At 38.5% G+C, this 12,904-nt stretch overlaps 1 pseudogene; it reads right to left on the bottom strand.

Annotated features, from left to right (window-relative positions):
- Window positions 1-1,368: 1,368 nt before the first annotated feature.
- LOC147621235 (putative serine protease EDA2) lies at window positions 1,369-12,651 on the bottom strand (annotated as a pseudogene).
- Window positions 12,652-12,904: the final 253 nt, after the last annotated feature.

Here is a 12,904-nt window from a genome sequence, read left to right as displayed (position 1 = left end):
GTTGTACGTCGCTTAAGTGACGACAATAGCGACTTCTGTAGCGATGCATATGCGTCGCATAAGCGATGAAATTTTAAAAAGTTATTTAACGTCACTTAAGCGAGGCTCAATCGCTTAAGCGACAATTCGACATTACATTGCTTAAGCGATGACGCGCAACAAAAAAAACGGACAACTACAAAATTTATATACCGGTTGTTGATTCATTTACATTAAACATAATGTTGTCTATATTTTTCTCATGATCTACCTACTGTTGCTCTCTTTGTCGCTTGCTATCTTGCAATTGTGATTGCACTCCGTGCTGTCATTGTTTTTGCGGAGATTGGTCAGACACCGGTGCATAAACGAACATGAATTTTGGTAAACAATGCTATCTAGCTCTCTTTTATTGTTAATTTTTGAAATTGAAACACTCTAACTTTAACTATTTTCAAGCCTTACTTTATCTTTATAATACATATACATATACATATACATACACATATACAATGTGCATGCACATACATAGTACACACACACATAGTAGTACATACATATGTTTAATGTTATGCATACATAATGCAAGCATGCATGCATTATATATGTATGTATGTAAGACATTATGTATATATGTATGTATATCACATGTATATATGTATCTACAGTGTATGAATCCATGCATGTGTGTATGTATATACATGCATCTATGTATGTATGTACATTGTATGTATGTACATGCATGCATGCATGTATGTATGTATGTAAGCATTCCTGACGAACGGGAGCGGGGAAGGGGATAGGGCCATCCCGAGGATGGGACAAAGATCGACAGTTCAAAAAACTTTATTTAACTTCAACTATTTTCAAGCTTTACTTTATCTATATAATACATGTACATAAACATATACATATATAATACATATACATATACATATACATACACATATACAATGTGCATGTACATACATAGTACATACACATATAATAGTACATACGTATGTTCTGCATACATAATGCATGCATGCATGCATTATATATGTATATATATATGCACGGATGTATGTCATATGTAGTACATATGTCATATTATATATATATATCTATATAATACATATACATATACATATAAATATGCATATACACACATATACAATGTGCTGCATGTACATACATAGTATATACACACATAGTAGTACATACATATATACATGCATACATGCTTTGTATATGTATACATAATGTATGTACATACATAGTACATACACACATAGTAGTACATACATATGTTATGCATACATAATGCATGCATGCATGCATTGTATATGTATACATATATGTATGTATGTAAGACATTATGTATGTATGTATCTCATCCGGCATCTGCTCTCATCCGGTATCCCATAATCTATTATTTCTGTACAGAATCTGGCTGGTTTTCCGTACGGCTTGTGGAAGGTTCCCGTCCCGCATTCTTCCGTACTGTCCTGCACTCTTCCGGATCTCCTCTGTACTCGTCTCTCTGCCTTCTGAAACTCCATTCCGGTCTGCATTCCGGTTCATATAGATATTCCGGCTCCTTCTAGATCCGCATTCCGGATCGTATTTTCCTTCAAAATGAAGACTAGGGAAGCAAACGGTGTCGTACTTCTATTACGCCCCAGACATGTTAGTAATTGACTCAAAATATATTATTTTACTGAAGCTTCGGATAAGATCGGTTACTTCAATGCTCAGAAATCAGCACTCTTTTTGTGACGGAATTAACGCACAAAATGTTTGCCTAGGTCTATTTTTAATCATTGAGTGATGAAGCATGAGCATGTATGAGAGGGGAAGAGATTAGGGAAGACATATTTTTTCTTCCAAAAAATCAAGTTGTGTACCATCACATATGCTAAATTTGGTAATCATTAAGAGTATGAAAGAATGATGAAAGAGACATAGGATGCTCCTACCTACGGTAATTGGTGTGCTCTAGAAAATGGCAAGAAGAAGGCACAGTTGTCATGAAGAAGAGGGAAAGCTTAAAGAAGAAAACACAAAAACAAGAGAGAGAATCACCTATTTACAGAGCCAATGGGATCATGACACCTAGATGATAATGAAAAGTGACACATGGCAACATGCTTTATGCCTAGGTTTGCATGCCATGATCACTCCTTCGGTTTGTCATGATCATGTCAACTATCCGCATGTCACGTCAATGATGGTCGTGATCACATCAGATGGTATGCATCAGACATGTAAAATTCAAGCACACAACTAATCACAACATATCATGAGGGCTCAAGATTTTAGAGTTTTGGTTCATTTTTCTTGGCATGATTCTGCAATCACGAAAGTCATGATTCATGCAGAATCACTGCAATAGGACTTGATGCTTATGAGATTATGAGGTCCCAATCCGACTCCCATAGAGGTTGAAAATATGATTCAAGGCATCATTTATGGCTACCAAGATGAATATTTTCAAATGTGGTGTGCCGTGATTCTACAGGGTTAAGAATCACGGGCATGATTCTATAGAATTACGGTGATAAATTTGTCCCAATTATGAATATAGAGGCTTCTAGACAATTTTAAGTGGTGTTAGAACACACTTAGCAAGTCAGTCCTTCGGAGTTTTTTGTGCATGTTCTTCATGACATCTTTAGTGGCCTAATCCTCAATTGGGGCGGTTAAACCCAAGCATATCTAAATGAAGCTCTTTATGTAGAAGGGGTCTACTGATATAGAACTTGTAGTTTATCCTTACAACATAGCAACTCTTGCTCCGTCTAATGTATCAACCATTCCATAAAATATGCAAGTTCTTGTGTATATATGTTGTACTTGGAATTCTTGTGTGTCTGCTCTATGATAGCTTTCCTTGTGCAAGGAATCATGCAATCATCCTATTTTACCCCAATTCCACTGTGACGTTGGGTTGGGAAGGTTCTTGTGGCTTTTGTTTAGGTTCTATGGCTTCCCAATCACATCTTTAGTGGGCATCAATTTGTCTCACCATTCCCACTTAATATTGACCTCTTAGCCAAGATTTGTGAGGTCTAGTTTTTGACTTGATTTCTCTTTAGTCAACCACACCTTCTTTTCTACTTGGCTTTAAGTGGTTGATTTCTTAATAGGGACCCATTTTTGCTTTCCTTGTTCTGTCCTAGTTTTTCAACAAGGCTCAAAGATTGGAGAGTGTGTGGTAGGGTGGACCCGAGTTTGCAAGTACTTTCCAAACTCAAGTCAGATGATGAGCCCTGGTTGTGAGAATTATGAAGGGAAATGACTAGTGGAATAATACACATTTCCTTGCATAAGTATTTTTTCAGTGAAACATTAGTGATCTATTGAGATAGCCAAGCATAGGGACATTGTGATCTCATTGTGATATAAGGCCCCAAGTGTGTTTCTTTACCCTTAGTTTAGTTTTTTGCTACCATGTTAATGTGTATATAGACGGATAGGGGTCCAATTTATGACTTCTGATGCACATGTACTATATGCGGGGAGCTAAAGATAGATCAATATGTCACTATGTTTGGATTTTCACTCTTTAGGGGATTCATTCATACAACATGATAATCTGTTTGCTTTTTTTATTCTTGTGTATAGTTCACTGATGCTAGGAAAACAGCATATGCAAACTCAAACCTTTTGTCTAAATTAGTGGACTCGTGCCCTTCAGAAGTGACTGGATCTCATACTTCATATGCTATTAGTGATTGCACAATGCATAATGTTCAAGAGGTTCCTCAAACTGATCCATTACTATACAACTCTGGTGAGTATTGCATATCTTGACATTTGAAATGGCATTATATCATAATGTTGCATTACTTTAACCTTAGTGATTAATGCATGATAATAACTAATGCATGATCTTCACTATGATTTAATAGTACCACATCATTGCATCTTTCCTATAAAATTGAGTTTTAGTGGAGGTATGTTATGTGCTAATATGGCTTTTAAATGATAAAAGAGTTTGTTTGTGTGGGTATGCCTTTAACTTAATTGTAGTGATGATATGTAATGATATTGCTTTAGCATGATAGACTAAGGTGTCTTTCAAATTATAAATGTGTAGTATGTCTTTGAACCACTGTGCAAGGTTGATTCAAGTGACCAAAGCAATCCTTCAGGCCTTCCTGTAGCCAAGCGGTCAAAAATAAGTGAAGACCTCAATCTATCACCACAATACATGGAGTAATTAATTATCACGAGGAATTAACGAGGGGATTATGTGTTATTTTCGGGACTCCATGGTCATTATGTATTTTCCATTAAGTATCGAGGCAATACTTTGAAATTGTTTACCAGAAGTAAAGCAACCAACATTTGATGACAAATAGTAATGGTATGCAGTATTGAAAGCCTAATTCAAAAGTATGCCCTATGCTTTAAGGAAGCCTTTTGTATAATACAAATTTTCCACATGAAATCCAATGCTTATGAGATACCTGCTAATCATGCCATTCCATGCTCATGGTGCTTTAGGCCATATAAAGCTTTCTTCAATATGCATATATGTGTGGGAAAGTTTGGGTATACATAACCCTATTGGCTGTTCCATAAACACTTCTTCTTGCAACTCTCCATTCAAGAATGCATTTTCCTGCATAGACGCTACATGGTTGAGAATACATTTAAGCACGATCATTTTGTCCAACTAGAACTATATGGAGATTGCAAAGAATCCTATGTTCCACGGTCACACAAAGCACATTAAGATCGAATACCACTTTGTAACACCATAGTTCTAAGAGAAGCCATCTAAATAATGAAATCAATACCACAACAAAGATATTTTGGCACAATAATACGAGATTTTTTTCAAGCAACAAGGATATCTATGGGTTGCAGGTCAAACATAGGCCCTAATAAACACATCATTCACATGCTTGACATGACATATGTATTATGTTCCCCTCTTATATAGTTGTAATCCTAGAGAGAGAGAGAGAGAGAGAGAGAGAGAGAGAGAGAGAGAGAGAGAGAGAGAGCTTGTTGTTTTAACCACCATGCTAGTTGGTAATTAGATTAGCAACAGTAAGTTAGCTTGATGGCTTGTTGTGTCAACAACGAACATGCACTTGGTCAGGTTACAACTACCAGGCTTGCCTGGTTACCACTACCAAGGTGGTTGAAACATCGTCCGAACTAGCAAGATGATTGGCCAAGGGAGTTAGCGAATTGGTTAGTTTGCTTCCCAAGAAAAATATCTCTAGAAGCTATTTTTTGGTGGTTGAAAAGAGCATCCAAAAAAACAACTAGTTGACTGGCCAACAGAATTAGCTAGCTAGGAGTTTTTTTGGCCGAGACAAAATAGCTAGTTGGGGAAACCATGCTGGTAATGCCACCTGGCTAAATCCAATCTTGTAGGAATTCTAATTTTTTAATCTTGTACATAAACTTAAGTGAATGCAAATTGAGTGATGCCACCTGGCTAAATCCAATCTTGTAGGAATTCTAATTTTTTAATCTTGTACATAAACTTAAGTGAATGCAAATTGAGAGCTCCACTTTAGGTTTGGGAGGTGAGAAGCCTCACATAAATATTGGGTAGAAGAGTTTCAAGAATAGCACCCCCTATATGTCCAAAAACTCAAAGTCAACAATGTGTGTTGCTACAAAATACACATAGGCTTCGATCCAATCCATTAAGATGTGGTGATGCTAGTTAGATGCCCATGTCTCCTTGGTTAATGTGGGGATCTTCATTGTGTTTTGCAATGGTAGAAAGGATTCACAACCTAAATTTATTGTGGGAGCCAATTTTTTACCCAAAGGGTGATAATAGGTGGCACGAATTGAATGCATTTGTGGGGCTTGCAAAGACTATGATGTAAACAAATGAGCAACTTGTCTGCCCTCATGAGTTTAACCCAAAGAAACCTTATCATGATAATATGGAGGAGATTAGAATAGGCTAATATCAAGGGATCAAATAAGAAGAGATGGGTATTATCATATAAGACCCATCACCATAGGTCTTATACATCACCTACTCAATTCCATCCCAAAATACATGGTTCACAATTTCACAGCTCATTGGCAAGAGAAACCATCCAAAACATGCCTTGCCACTTTCCCAAAGAACACAATGATATTTGTATAAATTTTGCAAAAAAATACAAGTTAATAAAATACAAAGTGAAAACTACTAAGTACAATAAGCAAATAACAATTCTAGTGTATATAACCTATAGCCATATGCAGGATTCTATGATAGATACAAGCCTACCTCTTTACTCCATAGACTTCATGAAAGTGTGCAACAGGTTACAAATAGATGATCCTGAAGTACGAGAAACAACCCACTAACATTGGGTGTGGTCAAATGGTAAAGCACCTCAGTTTAAATTAGACCATGGATTCTACTTTTTGTCCGCGTTCAAATCCTTTTCTACATTTCGGATATGACAAGTTACAAATAGATGGTCCTCAAGTACAAGAAACAATTGACCAACATTGGGTGTAGCCAAATCGTACATCATCTCTGTTTAAATTAGCCCATGGATTCTACTTTATATCCGAGTTCAAATCCTTGCCTTGTTTAAATTAGCCCATGGATTCTACTTTATATCCGAGTTCAAATCCTTGCCTAGTCTAAACATGATGTGGAATTTGTTTGGGTCCAACAGTGAACATGAATGTGGTAGCTATAATAATGCAATAAGAATGTCCTCAAGACTGCTTGTAGGGTGCCCACGATGTAGTAACATGGTTTGTAGCTAGAACCTCTCTACAAGGGCATAATCAACATATAGCAAGCAAAGCCAAACAAACATTTTAGTGCACAAAGTGTTCCATGAGGTAGAAAAGAGAAACATGTGCGGCTTTGACACTATTCATAATACAATACTCGCACTTTGTATAGGCTGCTCAAGCAACCTTAAAACACGACAACTATGTGCGCAGGGCTGAAATTTGATACCCATTTTGGGCGTCATCGACAAATTTGGGCGTCAAATACACCTTGCACAATGCTCTAAGGTGTCAACACGAAATCTTACCAATGGGACTAAGGCGTCAAAAGAAACCCTATAAAAACCCCTAAGGAGTCACGAGCCTAGATTTATCCGCTTGCTAGATCACGAGGGTAGATTTGAGGTATGGATTAATTGAAGTTAATTAAAGTGTCACTCGAACATTATGAGCTGTGGCGTTACAAAGAAATATATTATTCACTGCTTCTTTTCTTGTATGCTTGTGTGAGCACCCACATCTCGGCCCTTTTATAACTCTTCGACATCACTTAACAGCAAAGGGCAACGCTGCATCGAAAGTTGATGAAATCTTGGAGAGTCCGACATGTTGATGGAGTAGATCCGTTGTCTCTTTAGACTTCCTGAAGCCACAACTCAATGCTCTCTGTAAGGCGCTTCCGAGCTTCATCTATACTGTCCTTTGGCTCGCACAAAGTTGCATTACCTGCATTAACAACCCAAAACCCATTTGCTTCACCCTTACCACCACCACCACCACCACCACACCCGACTGACCGCCCGGACGATGGGGGCTGAGCAGCAAGCACCCATGGTCTTCAAATCTCATATTAGATCCGGACAGAATCTTGTCTGATAGTGTCGAACCTTCTCTCATCATGAACTTTTCTCCTTTTGCATAAGAGTGCAAAACTTGCAATGTGCCAAGGTTTGTTTATCTGATCTAACGTAAAGGCCCAAGGAACACTAATTTGAAACTTTGCCTAACCTGCAGGTATGTATCTATCTTTTTTTCATCTAAATGTTAAGGGTCCTTGATGCAAATCTGTCGGTGTTTACCAGCCTCCCCCCTTTTCTCAGATGGGTAGAGAAATGGACAGGGAAACTCTCTGTCCATGAGAATGGGTGGGGGAGATCTCTCCCTTTTCTATGCTTTTTCGCCTTTTCCCCTCAGTGTGTCAAGAAGCACCTTTGATGTGGGAAAGAAAACACATGGGCAATGCAGCTCTGCACAAATAGCAGCATACATCAAGTGGGCGTATATGATATAAGAACTATCGAGGTTGAGGATTAGACCTACTCTCATGCAGCTGCCCGCACATCATGTGGAATTTTGTGAGTTGTTTGGAAACAGAAAAAGGCCATTGTGGCTGATCTGCATTTATATAAGTGGCTTTCAATTTTTGCATAGACGTGAAGGACATGAAATGAAGATTAGACGGGCCTCTTAAGGATTCGTTAGATTTTAAAAAGGGCTTGTAAAAAGAGTGCATTAGCTTTGTATTAGTTCAAACATTGTATGGCTACAAACCTACCTCGAGGATTGAAAGGGAATTGAGGGCATCCTTCGATGTCCACACAGTGGGCACAGTTCTTGCACACTCAACCACAATAGCTGGCTCTGCAATACACAGTACCATTGTCCACATGATATGTCAACACTATGTAGTGCCACACTGCATGTCTTACATCACACATCCATAAATCATTGATATGCTAGGAGCACTAGCCATTCAGCTCACCATGGAGACGAAACTTCTTTGGATGCATGCCGCCAAGGATCTTGCGATCCATTTGCAAAAAAGATTCTAGAACCTGCAATTCTAGGCAAGGCAGGATGTTATATGCTTTTGCTTTAATAACCTCTACATTTACCCAGCATGCCCCCACAAATATGAAAGACCCATCCGCACACGGATGCAACCCCAGAATAGTCCTTAATACTTATCAAAGTGGGAACCCTATCACATATACCAACCTCTAATTTTACTCCCACCATAATAAAGGTTTGTTAGGTCTGTTGTTCCTTCACCAAAAATGTATGTACACAGGTCCACGTACTACCTGAAAAGGGCTCACATTTCGATCTAAGCTTCATATGCCAAGAGTGGGGAAATCTCTCAACTCCCCGTTGAGGTGAAACACATCAGAGACAAAAGGCATTTATCAAGTTCTTACTCTTTGTTTATCTGACTAAAGCGAATGTTGTTCGAAGAAAACCAAATTCTGTGCAGAATTGATATGTCCATAGTCAGGACCCTAAACAACACAAAAAATTGGAAGATGTTAAGCACTTGCACATGTGCATGCACACACACACACACACAGAGAAATCACCACTTGCAGGACCGGCTAGAGAAGAATTCTTTAGGTATTGCCGGCTATAGTCAAGAGGCCTTACACCAAACTGTTTATAGATGACCCCCTCAACAAAATCCTTGTAGATTGTCTATTTCAAGTGATAACCAAAGGCATTATGTACAACATAAGTAATTCAAATGCTATACAAAAGGACCCTTTAAGTGTTGCTAAAAATCTCCAAAGCCAGGAAAAGTTTTGGTGTTAAATGCATGGTTTTACAGAAGTTGGAGATTTGGTTGGCAAAAAAAAAACAAAGTCTAAAGAGATCAGAGCATACAAGGACGTTCTTTCCTCCTTGAAAGTATTCAACAAGAGGCCTGCATAAAACATCATGTATTCCATATTGTACCTGCATGCGTTGGCAATTCAGCAATTCAGCTTGTAGAGGTTATCAACTCAACAGAAAGAATATCACACGTTACTCAATAGTTTTGTGGGATCTTGTTTCGCTTATAGCTGCAAAGAAAAGAGAGGATAAAAGCGCACAAAAACGAAGTCCATACCGCCAATGCTGTTGAGTCTGCTATCAGGCTCAAAAAATCAACATCATTTTCTATCTGCCCGAAGAAAGAAACAGGAATGAAAGATCTCAGTTTTTTAGCAAGGTTCCATCCATTAACCCTCAACATATTGTGACTACAAACAAAGGAGGACAAAGTTAGCTAGATCTGATTTCCAAATGAGCATGAAAATGCAATGCACATGGATGTATTGCCATTTCTTGAGCCCTAGTACTTGATGAAAACAGACCACTTCTGCATTGAAAAGGGACTTCAAATATGTTGAGTTTTTCTCAAGATAGTCATTTGCCACTTCTGTGACCACTTGCAAAGCACGACTACAATCAGGTCCAACAGACTGTGCCACCTGAAAATAAAAAGTTTCAAAGGGAGGCGTGTAAGCTCCATGAAGAGGTATTAACTTGGATTGTATAATCCAAGAGTTTAAACATCAGAAGTAAGGGACTCCAATTAGCAAGAGCAAGCATATCGAGTTCTATCTGATGAGCACTACTGAAATGAAGATGTTCCATCACATTCTCATCTATACTTTCCTAGATACGTAGATGCAGATAGAAAATGTCACCTGTTGATCGTACTCAAAGTAGTCTTTCGATGGCATGGATGACAGCCGAGCTGGCAAGGCTGCCAGATGTCAAGTGAGGAAACTTGAGTCTAAACCATGCACTGAGAGCTCCAGAGTAAGAACCTCCAAAGGTGACCCAAGCATTCTCAGCTGTGTAAGAGAAGTTGTACTTCTGATTGATGAGATCCTGCAGAGACCGTACACATACACACGTGGACCTTGTTAATTTGGCCACACACACATGACTGTGGATGGTTTTTTAACTCTTCTGTACACATGTAAAAGCATGTACACAGCCGAATAAAGCAAACCATGTGGACGTGCACGCGCGCGCGCACACATATGCATGCATGGGATACCCAGAGTAAAGGGGCATGGTAAACTGTACAGGACTTGATATGGCTTGCCAAAAAGAGCTGGTACACATTTGTACAGAAATGCATGTGCGTGTTCTGTACACTGCTGCACGGTACATCTTTAGAGATTATGTTCTTTGGGTCACATTCAGGATGACGTGTTATGACGGCCAGGACATTATGAGCCTTATGGACGGCCAATTGCAGGCACCAACATGCATTGGTAAAGAATGCATACAGGTCTTGCTTGGAGGAGAGACCGTATTGAGAGTGCGGAGGTCTAAGATTACTGCCATGTGTGGCCGTGCATATGGCTTGCCACCAAGACGAGTTGAAAGTTTAGGCACTTTCCACACAACATAGGATGACATGCAAAGCAAAAGAGAATGGCTTGCATATTCAAATGGGTGCATGCACGTGCATTATAGATTGGCCAAATCAGACAGGGCTTGCTTGGAGGAGAGGTAACGGAGGTTATGTGTGCTTAGGTTCGAGAAGAGGGAGCTGCGACCGTAGTACCTGTGCTCCAATGTAACCAAAGCAGCCCCAAAATGCTCAGCTAGAACCTGCGTTCAACCCAAAAAGATCAAACTTTTGATGTTCACATTTTCAACAGATGCTTCACGGACATGATCAAGATATGATGTTGTAATACACTTTGACCTTATTAGAAAAGACCATACATTAGGGACTCATCAAAGTCTAGATTGATGTTTTGCTCAACAGAGAAGCAGCACCTAATAGGCTATGCAATCTAAATGGATGGTCTTTCGAGCTAGCTTCTACATGTTGGGTTTCCTAACTCTTAATTACATTTAACATGCTCATGAATAGCAAATGGCCTGTTCAATAAGCTTCTTGGCTGAGGTGGCCTCAGACCTGTGCAAAGATGCATTGAAGTTCAGATTCTTGTATACCTGTCAAGAAAAGCTATAGCACACACACCATCATCTATGTATATGTGGTGATCTTAGAGTATGCATATGCATACTCTAATAGTAGGATTTTGGGCCAAACCCTGTTTTTGTTCATCATTTCCTCCAGCAGGAATTGAGCCTGCAACATCGCGTTTTGGAACTTAAGCCCATTAATGAACTGGGCTACACTATGGGGACACGTATACGCATGTCTAAATATACATATGCTTATGTTCTTGGAATATAGGTATTAGGTACCATTAGCCATTCTATATTCACATTAAATGTATATGTTTATGATCTTGGAATATAGGTGCATTTAATATATGCTTGTATCAGTATGTGGTGGCTGTGTTCAAACTTCAACCATTTATGTCACTGTGTGTTTATACGTATATGCTTCTGATTTTAAATATAGGTGCATTCAGCCATCTTATATGTATGATAGGCTTATATGTACATATGCTTATGGTCTTGGAATAAAGTTCTTCTAGGTGCATTCAGTTATGTATGTGTATGCTCATATATACATACACATTAACATTAAGCAAATTATGTTTATTTATGTTCATATGCAACCATGTATATGTATGTGCATGCCTGATCTCAGAGTATTAAGTATGTCCATACTCCTATGTAGTCATTGTAAATGCCACCGCATGTGCTCTCTGCACAAATGGCGAGGAAGATGGGGCCATGGGGTGCATCGAAATAGTCCAAGAACTCAGAGTACCTCTGTGAGAATTTGGGAGAGCCCTGTGAAATTGCAGATTTGAAATGTAATCAGCAAAAACAACAAACCAGATTAGTGTAAACCAATCACTATACAAACTGTATTAGAAATTTATAATTACAATCATAAACTTTAATTCAGCATTTAGTCTTCGTTTCTCTATGCTTCTCTTAAACTTGCTCATGAAAATCCACGAGAAATTGTCAATATTTGCTTCTGGCATATTTATTTACCTAATTATTGAATAAAGCAAGTGATCCAATGAGCCACTAATAATAAGATGTTCTAAGGAACGTATTAAGACAATTAAGCAGAGTCATTAATGTAATAATTACCTCAGGTGCAAAGTGGTCGAGTGTTTGGTTGAACCATTGATATGTGGTGTTCAGAAAAAAATTATTATTCGCAGGTGCATCTCCACCACCGGCTATGCTGGTAGTGACACTTGCTCTAGAAATTGCCGTATAAGAAAAGCAAGTGGGCATTAACAGGACCATAATCACAAGATCAAGGCTAACGATATTGGTAATGATGATGCGACGATGATGAATTAATGAGACATTCGTCATCTTGAAATATAATATGATTGAAACAAAATCGATGATCACTAGAGGATTATTAGACAGAAATTGAAGATTTTAGTTCATTCTGCGGATTTAGTACACTGCATGGATCTGGTAAAGGTCACAAGCGAATTTGCAGTGATTAATACAGATTAACTAAATGCAAACCCTCTGCAATCGGTTTTAA

Source organism: Cibotium barometz, chromosome 30 (genome assembly GCF_041138505.1).
Source record: "Cibotium barometz isolate CiBa-2024 chromosome 30, ASM4113850v1, whole genome shotgun sequence".
NCBI classification, from domain to species: domain Eukaryota; kingdom Viridiplantae; phylum Streptophyta; class Polypodiopsida; order Cyatheales; family Cibotiaceae; genus Cibotium; species Cibotium barometz.
Note: the sequence above shows the minus strand (reverse complement) of the source record. Positions and strands in the feature narration are given on the sequence as shown.